This window comes from Lethenteron reissneri, chromosome 57 (assembly GCF_015708825.2).
Source record: "Lethenteron reissneri isolate LAM-NWPU_2019-01 chromosome 57, ASM1570882v1, whole genome shotgun sequence".
Taxonomy (NCBI): Eukaryota; Metazoa; Chordata; class Hyperoartia; order Petromyzontiformes; family Petromyzontidae; genus Lethenteron; species Lethenteron reissneri.
The window spans coordinates 3517763-3534479 of NC_083835.1; positions in this window are offsets into that span (position 1 = coordinate 3517763).

Consider the following 16717-nt stretch of genomic DNA (forward strand, 5'->3'; position numbering starts at 1 on the left):
GCAAATGGGTACTGGTGAGTAACCGTTTGTCACCCGAAATGAGTGACAAACGGTTACTCACCAGTGATTCACGGCCTACCCGTACCCGTACCCGGCCACACCAGGTACCCGTACCCGGTCGGGTACAGGTAGCCGGGTATCGTGTAAGGTACGGGTATCGGGTACCCGGTTGCGACCTCTGCACAACGGTCTCGGTTCGATTGCAAGCCGCGGCCAGCAGCAGTGGTGAGTGACACCGGACGAACCGCTCCTGGCGCAGCAGGCACCACCAACCCCCCACCCCCCACCCCACCCACGTTTCACCAATCCACACCGATCGGCGTGGTGAAATATGGTCGAAATAAAGCCCTCTACCACCACAAGACAAGATGGGAAGGCTTCAATCCACCATTTCTAGCAGGCAAACGCTCTTCGAGCGCGCCGTGACGTCGATTCCAAACGTGGAGGGAAGCGGGGGGGGGGGGGGGGTGGAAAAACCGGAGGACCCGGAGAAAAATCCACGCGACCACGGGGACAGAGAGAGAGAGATGACGCGCAAAGTGGCTTGTCATCGCGCGGAAATGTTATAAGCAGCGGTTAAAGACTCTAAAACGCACCTTTGTCCTGCCGCCGTTGTCGAGTGCCGAAATTAAAAGTGCCGGCGTGTGCCGCTGTTTGGTGTCGTGATCAGCGCCGGTGCGGCTTTCCCCGCCGTACACCGAGTCGTAGCGGATCCCCTTTTTGAACCTCCAAACATTTCTCGGACCGCCACACGCTACAGCAACTACCCAGTGATTTGACTTTGCACATTTCCTTGGCGAGGATGTCGATATAAAATGTGTCGTCTTTTCCACGGACGCCCCCGTGTGGTAGTAGTAGTAGTAGCATCGCGGTACCACCAGGCCGCCTGCAGACCACAGGAAAGGTGGTGAACAGCTGATGTGGAGACTCCGTGGGTTGATTTGGGGGGGGGGGGGTGGCGTAGGGGATGTGGGGGGCGAGAGGAGGTCCCCGCAAAACCGAGGCACCGAAAAGCAGTCGCTAAGGTAACCCCCTCCACCCCCCCCCCCCGTGAAATCTAACCGCTCATCGCCGCGTACCATCACGAATGCGCTGTGCTGATCACACACACACACAGCGAGCTCGCTAGCATACTACAACCTAAAATATGAGCTGTTTTTTATTTTTCTAGGTAAGGCCCACCGAGTTGTGTCGCTCTTTTTCAGAAGCTCAACACAAAGTGGCTTATCACCACGTGTACATTTACAGCGGCCAAACATTCGAAACGCTGTTTATAAATGTGGGGGGAAACCGGAGGACCAGGAGAAATCTACGCGACCACGGGGAGAGAGAGAGAGACACCGCAATCTCCAAATATACAGCGCAGGCGTCAGGGTCGGGATCGAACCACACCTCCTGTATACCAGTCGAGGTAGTTAACATCTCCTAGCCACCGTGATGATGACGATGAGATAGACACGCAACTCCAAATATTACAGCAGCAGCAATCAGGGTCAGGATCGAACCCACGACCTCCTGTATACCAGGCGAGGTAGTTAACATCTCTTAGCCACCGTGGCGCCCTGAATATAACACCACCGATGACGAAACGGACTCGGACTCAAGAGGGTTGATACCGCACACATCCGCCAGGTCACCGGGTCCAAATCCGTCGTGCCGGAGACCTTTCCTCCCCCCCCCACCCCCCCTCCTGGAGACTCAGCAGGGTCGGTGTGGTCAGGACTGCCGTGTGCTGACCCACCACTCAGCATACCCCCCCCCCCCTCTCGACGTCCCCCTTGCACCCCTGACGTCACAGCCACCCCCCCACCCCGTCGTAAGTCGCCTGCGATTGGAAGTGACAGGCACAGCCAGAAATCCTTTTTTTCCTCTCTCTCTCTCTAGCGCTCTTTCTCACACACACACACACCGCATGCACGCACGCAATTCTCCAGCGCCGGGCAAACAGAGCTATCGGCTTACGGCCGCATACGTCAGCGGCGGCTGCCGAGCGGAAAGCGCGGTGAGCGAAGGCTTAGGAGCCCTGCGTGCTCAGGGGCACCTGGATTGTGGGGGGTGGGGAGGAAAGAATAAAAATTAACCCGTAAAAACTAAGTTTTTACTATAAATTCTTTATATGCGTGGCGGCTAGAGTCCTCTCGTCCCTGGCTTGAGATGGCTGCCACCTATGGTCAGATGATTGCCTGCCACCATTAAGCAATTGGTAATTAAATATAAAAAAAAATTCCTAAAATGTTGAAAATTTTGGAGAAAAAAAATTCACGAAAATAAATTGTCACGCACAATGAGTCTGTGTGCAAAATGTCAGCTCGATTGGATCACGGGAAGTGGGTTAAAAAACGACCAAAAGATTTGCACGGTCGTAAGCGCGCAAGCAAGCGAACTTAATATAAAGGATTTAAAAATAGGCGAGCAGCGACAAATCTTAAACGCGTGGTTCATGCAGCGACAAATCTTAAACGCGTGGTTCATGCAGCGACAAATCTTAAACGCGTGTTCATGCAGCGACAAATCTTAAACGCGTGGTTCATGCAGACACCGACGCCTTGCGAGCCGCAAATCGCCGTGTGTGCGCCCGTTTGACATTCGGACATCTTAACACCTCCCGCGTTGTTGGCAGAGAGGGTAAATCCCAGCACTCTTCTTGTTTTTTCCCATCGTCTCGATTCATCTGCCGTGTCGCACCAAGACAACATCCCCCACCACAGGGCAAGCACGACCGCGGGAGCGTGCCACTACGTGGCGTTTGGACACGGATCGTCGTGGAACCAAGGCGGGATGATGATGCTGATGATGATGCGGGATGATGATGCCGATGATGATGCCGATGCCGATGATGATGTCGATGATGATGCCGATGCCGATGTCGATGATGATGCCGATGATGATGCGGGATGATGATGCCGGATGATGATGCGGGATGATGATGCCAATGATGATGCTGATGCCGATGATGATGCTGATGCCGATGCCGATGATGATGCCGATGCCAATGATGATGATGATGATGCTGATGCCGATGATGATGCCGATGATGATGCGAGCGTCGGCGGCGGGGGTTGCCGGGTGACGGGGGAGGGGGGGAATGCGTGACATCGGCGGAATACAAAAAATGTTTCCATTCGACGGCAGGAGGAGGTCGTCTTCGACAGACGCGATTCATCCCCTCTCCACGCGCGGCTTACGGTGGGAGGGGGGGGGGGCGCGCGGACCGCGATTGCGTGCGCGCGAATTTTTCCCCACCCGCCCGCCCGCGACGCGTGGCATCAATGTGTGCGGAAAGGAAATTGGACCGGCGCGCCCTATTGAGGCGCCCGCGACGACGGGCGCTGCCACCTGTTGCCTAGCTGCAAAGGAAGCGAGAGGCCTCTCGCTCTCTCTTGCTCTCTCTCTCGCTCGCTCTCTCTCGAGGGTGGTAAAGCAGTGGCAGCCCCCCTGCCCCCCCGCGTGCCCCCCCACCATCAGGTGGCGATGTTTGCGCACCGCACCGGGCTACTCCGTTTGCGGCCGAGTGGACCCACGCGAGGCCCAGGACGGGATCGGATTAATCGCCGTCGCCGGTGTTGCCGTCGGTGAGCGCGGGAGGGAATCGAACCCGGGTCGCCGGGTCTTCGTGGCGTGGCGCATACAATTCTTCCTTTGCCGTCATCACGTTGAGATGACACACTGCGGTGAATCAACCGGAAGAAAAACACACACGCACGCACAAACACGCACCCGCTCTGCTCCGTACGCTCTCCAGAGGCGGTCAGACAATTTATCGTGCCCACCTGGCCTCCGGCTAACCACCACCACCACCACCACCCCCAACACCCCCCCCCCCCTGCTCCCCACCAGTATCGTCACCGAACAGCGCACGGACATTAACCGTTTACACCGCGGCCGCACAGGACAAATGGCGAGAGAGAGAGAATTTAAACTAGTTTGTAGTACGGACGGCTTAATCCGTTTGCTTGTTCACTTCTAAACTAAAATGTTTATTTTACCAAGTCAGACGACACCGAGTTATATAGCCTCTTCTTGGTTCTTTCGGTAAAGTCACGTAGAAGGGAAGTAATAAAATAATAAAAATAAAACATAATAAAACAATTCTCACGACGTTTCGGCCACAACGCAAGCAGCCGTCCTCAGGTGAAGAGGACGGCTGCTTGCGTTGTGGCCGAAACGTCGTGAGAATTATTTTATTATGTTTTATTTTTATTATTTTATTACTTCCCTTCTACGTGACTTTACCGAAAGAACCAAGAAGATGAATCCCTGCAGTCACGAAAGCTTTAAATCGAAATTATATAGCCTCTTTGTTTCAGAAGCAACCTGCCATCACAGATGATAGATAGCTCAATGAAGTGGGCTTATCACGCGGAAATCTACAGCAGGCCACATACCCTCAACCGCGTGATGTCGATTCTAAATGTGGAGGGGAAAAACCGGAGGAACATGGGGAGAGAGAAAGAGACACGCAGAATCCAAATACACAGCAGCAGGCGTCTTCAGGGCCTGGATCTAACCTATGACCCTCCTGTATACCAGGTGAGGTAGTTAACATCTCCTAGCCACCGTGATGATGATGAGAGAGAGACACGCAAACTCCAAATATACAGCAGCAGGCGTCGTCAGGGTCGGGATTGAACCCATGACCCCTCCTGTATACCAGGCGAGGTAGTTAACATATCCGAGCCACCGAGATGATGATGAGAGAGAGACACGCAAAATCTAAATATACAGCAGCAGGCGTCGTCAGGGCCTGGATCTAACCCACGACCTCCTGCATACCAGGCGAGGTAGTTAACATCTCCTAGCCACCGTGATGATGATGAGAGAGACACGCAGACTCCAAATATACAGCAGCAGGCGTCGTCAGGGTCGGGATCGAACCTATGACCCTCCTGTATACCAAGCGAGGTAGTTATCATATCTGAGCCAGCGTGATGATGATAAAAGAGAGACACGCAGACTCCAAATACACAGCAGCAGGCGTCGTCAGGGTCGGGATCGAACCCATGACCTCCTGCATACCAGGCGAGGTAGTTAACGTCTCGCCACTAGCATCCCCTGGGCGAGCTGCTCTAGCAAGCGTCAAGCAGGAAAACCCGTGGAGCGGCGGGGGGGGGGGAAATTGTCGTTTTGTGGGGAGGCCGGGGAAACGTTTGTGGGTTTTAGTGGCGAGGGGGGAAGGGCCCCCCATCGGGACTTTCGCAATCCGGACCGAGGTCCGCTGCCCCTGCAGGGGAAGGGGTTAACGGGTTTTTAAATTTATTTTTGGTGACGGAAAGAACCCCCGGAACAAACGGAACGATTCATCACGGGGCTGTGCGGTTGAGCCGATCGGTATATTTGTTTGGGCAATTGTCAGGTGGCCCTCGACTTTAATGCGTTATTTATCATTATTATTACAGCTACTATTTTTATTTTCACCAGGTAAAGCCCCACCGAGCTACGTAGCTCAAAGTAGCTCACCGCGTGGATATTTATAGCAGCAGCTAAATATACGTATTTATTTACTCTGTGACCAAAATTAAAATTGACATCGGGTGGCCGCGTGGGTGGGCCAGGATTTCAGGGACGCGACACCGACGGCACCGTTCAGAGCCAAGGCTTGCAGAGCGAAACGTCGGACAACGCGCTCGGGGGGGGGGGGGGGTAGCGCAGCGCAACAGACAAACCGCAGCTGTGAAGTCCCACGGTCAGCGGCGCGCTCGTTTGAACAAGTTGCTCAAATAAATCACCGGAAACCAAAACTATAAGGGGACGACGATTCGGACGAGTTGCAGGAAGGACGATAAGGAGAGAGACAGTCGCGACTGCATCAACGGCTCCCGTCCATTTAAAAAAATCGGCCTGTCGGCCAAAGATCATCTCCGTGCGACGAGCGCGTGACGCCGCGGCAGCGCGACGCGAACGCGCGAGCTCGCAGTGCGACGGGCACGGGAGGAGGCGCCGAGTGTCCACGTCGCAACGTGGCGCGTCCCACCGCCCTGCACACAAACACAGGTGAACCGGCGGCTAGTCGCTCGTCACCAACAGGTGCTTGTGCACAGGCATGTCCACGTACACGTGCACCCCGTGCTCTCTTTTAGCCCCGCCCCCCACCCTTCCGATACGTCATCATGCGCACCAACAGGGACTTGCGCACAAACACGTCCATGTCTACGTGCACCTCGTACTCTCTTTTAGCCCCCCCCCCCTCCATTCATTGGCTACCACATTCTGATAAGCTCCCCTCCCCCTCTCCTCCCCACTCAACTTGTATTTAAGAACTTGCATCTTGGAATCCCTGCCTCACTTGATGCAGCAAATCTGGCTGTGACGGTCCCACCTGATGACGGAGACTTGTGTTGCCTCCGAAACGTCGTGATTTTTCATTTTTTTTTTTTATTAATTTTCATTTCATTTTTACCCACGTGACTTTACCGAAAAAACTAAGAGCATGACGTCTGGGGGGTGTGGTTCGGCCACGTGACGGGCCGCCGACCAAATCACCCGACACATTTGTGGGGGGTGGGAGGGGGGGTCACATGGTCGGTTCGTTCACGTGGGTCGTCCGTGGAAGTTTCGATTTTTTTTCATATCTGCGAAAGCGCCGCCGGGTGGACTAAGTTCCCGCGCCTGGCTCCGTTGCCACGACAGATTTGTTTGTATTTTTTTGTGATCGCATCAAATGAAGTTACCTTCAAAAGTCAGAAGAGAGCCGCCCCCTCCTTCGTTCAGGAGCATCCACACGTCGAACTGCCCCGGAGCGACACGGCATTTGGCCGCCCCCCCCCCCCACCACCCCTTGACTAGACTAGGCCTGAACTAGCCCTTGGCACCGGCTCACTGCAACCACTTGGCTGGCCATCGGACAAAGACGGTGGTGGTGACCGCATCGCTCGGCGCTTTCACATGCGCTTCTGCGGTCGTCTGGAACGCTCTCTTTCCTTTCCGATGTTAGGAAGCGACCGGGAGCTATGAACTTCAACGAATCTGAACGGATCCTCCTCGCCCGATTAAATAAACACCGTCGTGGAACGAGACGGTGACCTTTCATTTATTAAAATGTAAAATAAAAAATATGCAAATCGGAAAAAAGCTGCCACGAACCCTCAATGGCTCTTGCACGGTAAAATAATGGAGATTTTTTTTTCTCAAATAACGAGCGTGGTTAAATTCCGGACGCGAATCACGGAGCCAACGATGAATCCCGACGGCTCGCCCTTTTGGTCTAAAAAAAGAGGAAAAGCTGTCAGCTGACGGGAGATAATGAATGCGAGCGGCTTCTCACTTGATTAACTCAAGGACATCGCGGGAGGTAAAAAACTTCCCGCAAATGGTTCTCTCATTTTGACCGAGGATCCCCCATCGTGAGGATCCGTAAATCTCAGCCGGCTCTCTCATCTTGTAAAAAAAAATAAACAACATTAATAGTAATCATAAAATGTATGACTGTACACGTACCGGAGCCTGCATCCGTGAACGTCGTGCATTAACAATGAACTCTAAAATCCTAAGGATTTAGGTGGCATATAAGCCCTGGCCATTAAATGTAAACATAACTTCAGCTACATTACAGACAACAGGCGAATGGTTATTTTTACAACGAGCTGGTACAAGCTGTCCGATGAATGAGCTACCCCCCTCCCTCCCTCCCTCTCCTTCACAAACCTAATCCTTAACAAAAGCCCACTGCGTAACCCGAGGCCTTGTTTAAAAAAAACTATCCCCACCTCCGCCCAACCCTCAACTGAATATTTTTTCCCCATCGGCAATGCTCGAGAAGAGAGTCAGAGACGTTTTAAAAAAAAAAATAGAGAACTCAATTAGCACAACAGCACAACGACACCCCATCAATGCCACCAGGAAACCCTCGGCCTTTTCAGTTGCGTGAGGGGGGAACATTTAATCCATCTGCCCTATTGGTGCCCAAGCCCTACATGGTCCAGAAGAGTTTGTTGAAGATATCAAGCCGTGTATAAAACTGTCAACTATTTTGCTCGGTTATGTAACATTAACACACCTCTGGTTTTTCGATTTAAAGCTTTCGTGACTGCAGGGATTCATCTTCTTGGTTCTTTCGGTAAAGTCACGTAGAATGGAAATAATAAAATAATAAAAATAAAACATTATGTTTTTTTTATTTGCATTCTACGTGACTTTACCGAAAGAACCAAGAAGATGAACCTCTGGTTTTGCAAAAAAAATAACAAATCAATTGGCAAATTTGCCCCCACCACCGCAAGTAACAACTTGAACCATCGTCATGCGAACTCTGCGGTCATTCTCGCAGCAGCGGCTTTCGGCTGACCGTCGAACAAAGACGACGGCGGTCACCGCATCGCACGGCGCTTTCAGGTGCGCCTCTGCAGCCGTCTGGAACGCTCTCTTCCTCCCGATGTTCGGAAGCCACTGGAGCTATGATGATTGAAAACTCATTTCTTTAATCCTGATTTGTGTGCGTGGTTTGTTGTCCTTCCCCCGCACCTCCGATTAGCACGGTTGGCTACGTACAGTGCCCGAAAGAAATTCACCATACACACACACGCACACAAAATTTGATTCGATTGGCTCTGTCAGATGGAGAAAGGTTATGGTTAAACGGAGGCTATATATCTACGCGATCCAACTCAACGGAAAATAATCACGAATCATAAGCAGGCTTCTTAAACAAATGGTGCCGCAGATGTTATCGGCAAAAGAGCTCTCAATCTAAACGATGAGGCTCAGTTCAGTGGAAGCAAGGAAGCGCAACAACAACACAACAACAAACACCGACACTGTTGACAAACTCATTACTCTTTTGTCCTGGCACATCACATCACCACCACACATCTTGTAACGGTGCAGATGAGTCGGCACCCACCCCACACCCCCCCCTACATCCCCGCCCTGCCCCCCCACACCCCCCCACATCCAAACTCGCACGACACGAAGGGAGCCAGCGAGGTTCGCACACGCGGCACTTGCAACCTCCGGTTCCTCTCTCGTCACCAACGGTGGGCAGACGCCTCCACGCGCGTTCGATGAACCACCAGCAGTTCATCAAAGTGTGATTCACAGCGACCCACCGGCAGTTCATCAAAGTGTGATTCACAGCGAACCACCAGCAGTTCATCAAAGTGTGATTCACAGCGACCCACCAGCGGTTCATCAAAGTGTGATTCACAGCGAACCACCAGCGGCTCATCAAAGTGTGATTCACAGCGAACCACCAGCGGTTCATCAAAGTGTGATTCACAGCGAACCACCAGCAGTTCATCAAAGTGTGATTCACAGCGAACCACCAGCGGCTCATCAAAGTGTGATTCACAGCGACCCACCGGCAGTTCATCAAAGTGTGGTTCACAGCAAACCACCAGCGGTTCTTTAAAGTGTGATTCACAGCGAACCACCAGCGGTTCATCAAAGTGTGATTCACAGCGAACCACCGGCAGTTCATCAAAGTGCGGTGAACGGTAACCCACCGGCGGTTCATGTGGTGACCCAAGTGACAACATCGATTTGGTGACCCGAGTTAAGGGTCAACTCTCTTGACCCTTGAGCCACGTGGTCACGCGGCTCGGATAAATGTTTTGTAAACTCAAATAAGAAAACAGATAGCTTATCAAAATCCAAACTCTTGATCCACGTATCTCCCCAAGCTAAAATCTTTTATTTGTCCGCGTGTACAGCAAAAAAAAGAGAGATAGTGCGGCCACGCCGCCCGCTACACTGCCTCGTTGTTTCATGTCGTGCCAAGCCGTGCCAAGTCACAAGACGGCACAACGGGGTTTGGGGCCACGCATCGCTCACGTGACGGGGGCGGGGGAGGAGTCGTCAGCAGAACGAGACTCGGTGCAGGGACACAAAATAATCGTAATCAAAAAAATTTGCACACTTCTGAAGGGCGTGGGAGGCTCTCCCCCCTCCCGGTTGCTGTGCGCCACCACGGCCACGAACTCCAAAACCACGCGGCGGAAAAGAACCTCGCACTGCCACTCAATATACATGTGGAGGTGGGTTAGGGTGTGGCTGTGGTAGGGTGGGTTAGGGTGGGTTGGTGTGGGTGGGCGAGTGGGATGGGTGGGTTAGGGTGTGGGTGGGTTAGGGTGGGTTGGTGTGGGTGGGCGAGTAGGATAGGGTGGGTTAGGGTGTGGGTGGGTGAGTGGGTTAGGGTGGGTTGGTGTGGGTGGGTGAGTGAGTGGATTAGGCTGGGTTAGGGTGTGGGTGGGTGAGTGGGTTAGGGTTGATTGGTGTGGGTGGGTGAGTGGGGTAGGCTGGGTTAGGGTGTGGGTGGGCGAGTGGGTTAGGGTGGATTGGTGTGGCTGTACAGGCGGGCAAGTGTACCTGCAATTCTCCACCTCGGACAAACGAATCGATTGGCTAAAAATTGCTTAACGGAATCTCTCCCCGAGTTGCTCCACATTGGCCATACGACATCATCGCCATCAGACTATACACACACACACACATTATTATACACACACACATTATTACTACACACACACACATTACTACACACGCCACTGGATGCGCACGTCATACCTGCTGGGAGCCATCTCCGGCGGGAATGAGGGGGATCATGGGGACGTCTCCGTTCAGGAGCGAGGGCCCATCGCGGTGGTGCTGCTCACTCATCGCCACCCACCGAGACATTCATCGAGGCCCCCGGCTCTCCTGCACGCACGCAACAAAGACACAGACAAAGGTCCCCCGTGTAGCAAGCACTGCTGCTGTTGTTGGAGAGTGACACCTATGAAGGCCGCCAGCGCCACGGTCGGCCGCACCACGCCGGGTACTCGTTTGAGGCCGAGTCGACCTAGGGGAGGCCCAGAACCGGTTCAGATAATCGTCACCGGTGTTGGCAGCCGCGAGCGGGAATCGAACCCCAAGTGGCAGTGTTCGTTGCGCAGCGCGCCGACCCACTACACGACCGCTCCTGCAAACAGGACAAAGACAAAGATCCCCCGTGTAGCCTTAACAGACTGTTGGGGCAAGTGCTGTTAGCGAGCACCTATAAAGGCCGGAACGGCACACGAGGGGGTGGGTGGCCAGCACCACGCCCCGGCCGCATTTGGCTCCCCAGTGCTCATTGAAAGCTGAACCTGACCTGGGCTATAGACACATTAGATTGGTGACACACATGTATTACTTAAAAAAAATATTGCTGGACATCACGAGCCGATAATCGGTATTTTTAGCGAGAATCTATGGGGTAGGGGGTGGGGGGGCGGGGTGGGGAGAGAGGTGGGAAACCGGGCCTCTCGCGCTCCCAAGAACGATCGCTTAAGCGCGCTTCATGAATTTTAATTATTATTAATCTCATTCCATCCCATTGTGGATGGAGATGCCCCGGTTGCCCACCTTCATTGCGCCCCACGCAAAAATAAAAACGCATTATTGAACCACGAACACGTTGGTCGGTGTGAAGCCCTACGTCATGTCAAAATCTAAATTCGGTTGAGGTTTTTGAAATAAAAGCAACGACATTTATGTCGACAGTACATCTGTAATAAATAAAAACGCATTATTGAACCACGAACACGTTGGTCGGTGTGAAGCCCTACGTCATGTCAAAATCTAAATTCGGTTGAGGTTTTTGAAATAAAAGCAACGACATTTATGTCGACAGTACATCTGTAATATGCTCACATTGTATTTACAAAGGTGCGTGTTTGCGGGAGGGGCATTGCCCCACCGTGTTCCATGGAATTGTTCCACCCCCCTCCCTCCCCCACCCGCAAATCCCCAACACCTTTGCGCGTGAATTGTCACGACAAGTGGCAGCCGGAACAACGACACGGAGCTCCGAGTGCCTACCCCCCCCCCCCCCCACTGCTGCCCCCACTGCCCCCCTCCCACCGCCACCCCCTGCCCCCCCTCCCACCGCCACCCCCTGCCCCCCCCCCCCACCGCCACCCCCTGCCCCCCTCCCACCGCCACCCCCTGCCCCCCTCCCACCGCCACCCCCTGCCCCCCCCTCCCACCGCCACCCCCTGCCCCCCACTCCCACCGCCACTCCCCCGACCCATTAACAACAGCCACTCGAGGAACAAGCGTGGCTTGATTTAGGGGCACCACCGCGTGTGAACCCAGACTCCCATGGGAAGAGTCAACACAGCCACGGCGGGGGCCGGCGGCGGGGGGGGGGGGGGCTAACCCCCCACTCCTCCAACGACGTCACCGTGGGTGCATCTTGGTGCGGGCGCCTTCGGTTTGGAGTTTGGTGGATCGCGGCGTTGCCAGACGCGCGTTTAGAAGAGGTGGCGATGCCGTCTTGGTGACGACGGGCAGAGCGGGAGAGGAAGTCTAACGCGTCGGGCTTTCACCACCAATATCAGCCACGATACAGGTGTGTTTTTATATTATCAGGCATAACAACTTTGATAATTGTTTTTTTAACCCTTCTATCTGGCAACAAAACTGACACCTTTTTTTACAAGGAATCATGTTTGCATAGACCACAATACCTGCAGTCATAATGCAAACAAAAAACATAACTCTGATAATGTATGCACTGTCCTTGAAGTTGATTGGTCCACACCCGAGACAGCTTTCCTTAGAGCCTAGTCTCACATGGTGTTGGACCAGATGACGCCAAAAGGCGCACAACTCAAAGACAATGCACCATCAGAGTATGAGAGCTCAGGGTAAGCATTTACACCATTGGAACCTCATTTGCCAGTAAAAATTTTAAATGTGTCGTAACCCTCCACCACCCGACACGGCCAATCAGTAAAAAAAAAAGTGTCACGTTGACAAAAGACAAATAGTTCACTGCTTTAGCCCACCGGTGTGTTGAAGCGTGAAACCACAACAATTTACAATTTGAGTACGAAGTTTCGCTGGTAATTGCATCCAGCATCATCGGGCAATTCGCCAAAAACGTTGATTATGAATAATATTGGTCGCGAAAGCCTACGTGTTAAACTCGCAAAGCCACAGCATGCGACCCGTGGCCTTGCAACCCCAAGCTGTGGGGCCGTGTGGTGTCAACCCAGCGTAGTCCACGCTCCTTCAACACCGGAGGAGTCGCGAAACCACTCAAACTCTCGCTCGCTCTCTCTCGCTCTCTATCCTGAAGCCCCCTCGTCACAGCCATAATCAACCATAATCACCGCTTGCCGCCGCCGCCGCCACCGCCATCGCGGGCAGCAACGGAATTAAATATCTTTATAAATCGCGAGCTGCACGCAGTAACAGAGCCGCGACGGATGCCCTCCCTGGGGGGGGGGGGGGTGGGTAAGAGATTCTAAACTCGCCATGCATTGCTCGGTGAATCCCAGTGGCTTGAGCGTTGCGATTTAATTGAATTATTGATTCTTTTTTTCTCGTTTTTGTATTGCTATTTCTCGTGTTTCTATTGTTGCTCATCGTGTTTGTATTGTTATTTATGGTTTGCTTTGTTGTTTCTCGTTTGCATTGTTGTTCCTCGGTTTTTCTTCCACCTCACCTGTACAAGTTTAGTTCGCCCCATTAACTCACTTGTTACGCAATCGCCCACGTGGCGATTGTGTTTTTTACAAACGGCAATTAACGGAGCGCGAGACAAACCCACCGAGACAAACCCACCGAGACGTAGACGCGTCTCTTCACCAAGAAAAACCCGAAACAACGACAAAAAAGGGGCAAAAAAACCACAATGAAGTATAATCACGAAATAATTTTGGTACGACAAGAAATGAATGAATCGACGCGACTGCAACGATGGTGAAGTAATAGGACCGCACCGGTTACGAGGCCGGGGCGTTCGATGACGCAGGATGCACAAAACGCGGTGTCGCACCCGAGGAGAGGCAGCGCGCGTGAGGATTCATTTGTCCCGACCCTACAGCAGAGGTCGCAAACGGGTTTTGATTCCTTACCCGTACCCGGCCACACCAGGGTCGCAAACGGGTACCCGTACCCGGTCGTACCCGTACCCTACCCCCGTACCCAGCCGGGTACGGGTATCGGGTACATGATTGCGACCTCTGGGATGAAGCCATGTTATAGGCGCGGGTGGGGTGATTCTAGGAACTTGAATTGTGAAGAGACAAGACGTTGGGAAATGAGTGACAAACAGTTACTCACCAGTGACTCACGGTCTACCCGTACCTGTACCCGGCCGCACCAGGGTCGCAAACGGTACCCGTACCCGGTCGGGTAGGGTACGGGTATCGGGTACCCGGTTTCGACCTCTGCCCTACAGCGGAATTGCGTACACCATGGAATGAGCCGCTATCGCCACTTTTTGTGCGTTCTCTTTCGGCTGGAAGAGGCTGGCTCCCCCCGCTACGTCCGAATCCTTAAACCTTCAATCGTTTACATCCCTCGGTCGATCCAGGTCGTATCGGGCCGCGCGGGGGCGAGGGGGGGGGGGGGTGTTCGACCATACTTCACCATGCGTGGCCATTGCCGATGGAGAGGGGCGGTGATGGCGTTGGGAACACGTTGGCGGCGGCCCGCTCACGGACCGCCAACACCGTCGGCGATTATCCGAAACGGCCTTGGGACTCCCCCTAGGTCGACTCGGCCTCAAAATCGAGCACCCGGTGCGAAGCGCGAACGTCGCTGGGGGCGCGGCGCTGGCCGCCCACCGCCTCGTGCGCCGCAGGACTCGCCTTCACAAGGCGCTAGCGCCTAACAGCCCTTGCTCCAACAGCCTGTTAAAGGCTGTACGGGGGATCTTTGTCTTTGCTTGGTAGGGGGGGGGCAACGTGATTGGAAGAAAAAAAAAACGCCGGTTGCTGGCGACGGAGGCAGCGGATTAAATTGGGGGGGGGGGGGGGGAGGTGTGCGGGGGGTGGGGAGGAGGGGGGGGCCCACACTTAGGCAATGATGTAATTAAGTCTCGGAGAACGCCAGTCAGACGGAGACCTTCAAACAATCGACTGTGGCGCAGAGTGGCAGTCCCTGCCCGCCCCGCCGACCACCCCCGTAGCGCCTCAACGACTCTTGGCTCAGACGAGAGGTGGGGGGGGCCTCCTGGGGGGGGGGGGCCCTCCTGGGGGGGGGGGGCCCTCCCGGCCCTCCCGGCCCTCCCTCCGAGGCCACGGGGAACTGCGGGCGGCTACCGTCGGCACATTTAGCTCGTAGGCCGAACTCAACAAACTATTTCCCCGGCTGTTGATGGCAACGTAAAACGGCGAACCACTCCCGTCGACTTGCCGCACGTTCGACGCTGCGCCGTCGCTCATCGGCAACTTTGCGTAGAACTCAGCCGAGGCGTCACTCCCCCGCCGGCGGTTGCCGCCACGCGTGAATTTGGCGTTCCCGGCGTGCGCGCCCGTCGCTCCGTCGACGGCGTTTGAACGTCGCCTGCGCAAAAAATCTGCGACGTGCCAACCGTCGCTCTCGTCCCCGCACTTTAACCCCCCCCTCCCCAACACATTTGTCCACCCAGCAGGAGCCAACCGTGCGAATCCGCACGTCCGATTAGCACGGTTGGCCAAGTACGGTGCGGAAGAATTTCAACGTACGTACATCACCATCACGTCCGATCGGCACAGCCGGCTACGTACGGTGCGAAAGAAGTTCAACGCACGTGCGTACAAGAACATGGCAGCACAGGCGGGAGGAGATGGAGGGGGGGGCGGGTGTTGGGGAGATGCTTTCCAAGAAAAACCTTTCTCCCTGCGTTCACCTGAAACGCACGCGCGGGGACAACGCGCCAATTGTTACCGGCAAAAAGAAACGCGGGACTTCCGCCTGACAAGCGCGGTCTTTGTCTTCGCCAAGACGGGCACGACTTTTATACTTTCTCATTCCTCCCAGCACCACCCCCCCCTCCCCTGCAAACGTTTCACAGGGCTCCAGTATCATCGTTGGTCATTTTTTACGAAAAAAAACCTCCCACGTTGGCCCCCCACAATCAGCGGCGCTCCTTTCAGCGGAGGGACCAAGCACGGCCGAACGGAGAGAGGAACCAGTTTGCTCATTCAGTGGCATTGCCCACGCACGGGCAGACAGAGACCAAAGAGCGGGCACACATTGGCGTCGATCCCCCCCCCCGTCCGTCTCGCACAATGGCCAAGGCGACACCCGCGACCAGATTTCATATCTAGCGGGGAATCTTCTGACACCTTAACGCCGGTCTTCTTCGGGGGGGCGGGGGCGGGGGGCACTTTCGCTGACGAGACATCATCATCCGTAGCGCGAGGGCCGCAGCAACACATTTGAAACAACATTGGGGGGGTACGACGGCAGCCGAACAACGACGATGATGCAGCTGGGGAGGGGGGGGGGGGTGTTGTCACTGTGTATTGTCGGGGGGGCCGCACTAAATAGCCACCAGGGGGCCGCCAGTGACCCACGGGGCCTTGTGAATGAAGAGCACGCTGCCCGACACGCCGCCCGTTAAACGAAGACCACGACGGCTGTGCCCCTAGCTTCCGACTCACAAGTCCCCCCATAATCCTCTTTCTGGGATCGCACCGCAGTCACCAACCCGGAACCTGGAAGACCGTCGCTGCCGCTGCTATCGCTGCTGCTGCTGTTGCCGGTGCCGCCGCGTGAACAGAGTGGAACGACGCGGACCCCCACAATATAAACACCTCCTGATCGGAGACCCGAGCGTCGTCAAAGCACCACCGCCTTTGGCTTTGACATTCCTCCTCCTCGAGAACACGGCTGGCAGAAACCATCAACGGCATCAGATCGTCATCAACAGGCCGATGCACACGACGCCTTCGTACCTGGAATTTCTCTCCACTTTTTTCCACCCCTACTACTATAAATTTCCACGCGATGGTAAGCCACTTCGTGGAGACATCATTTGCGGTAG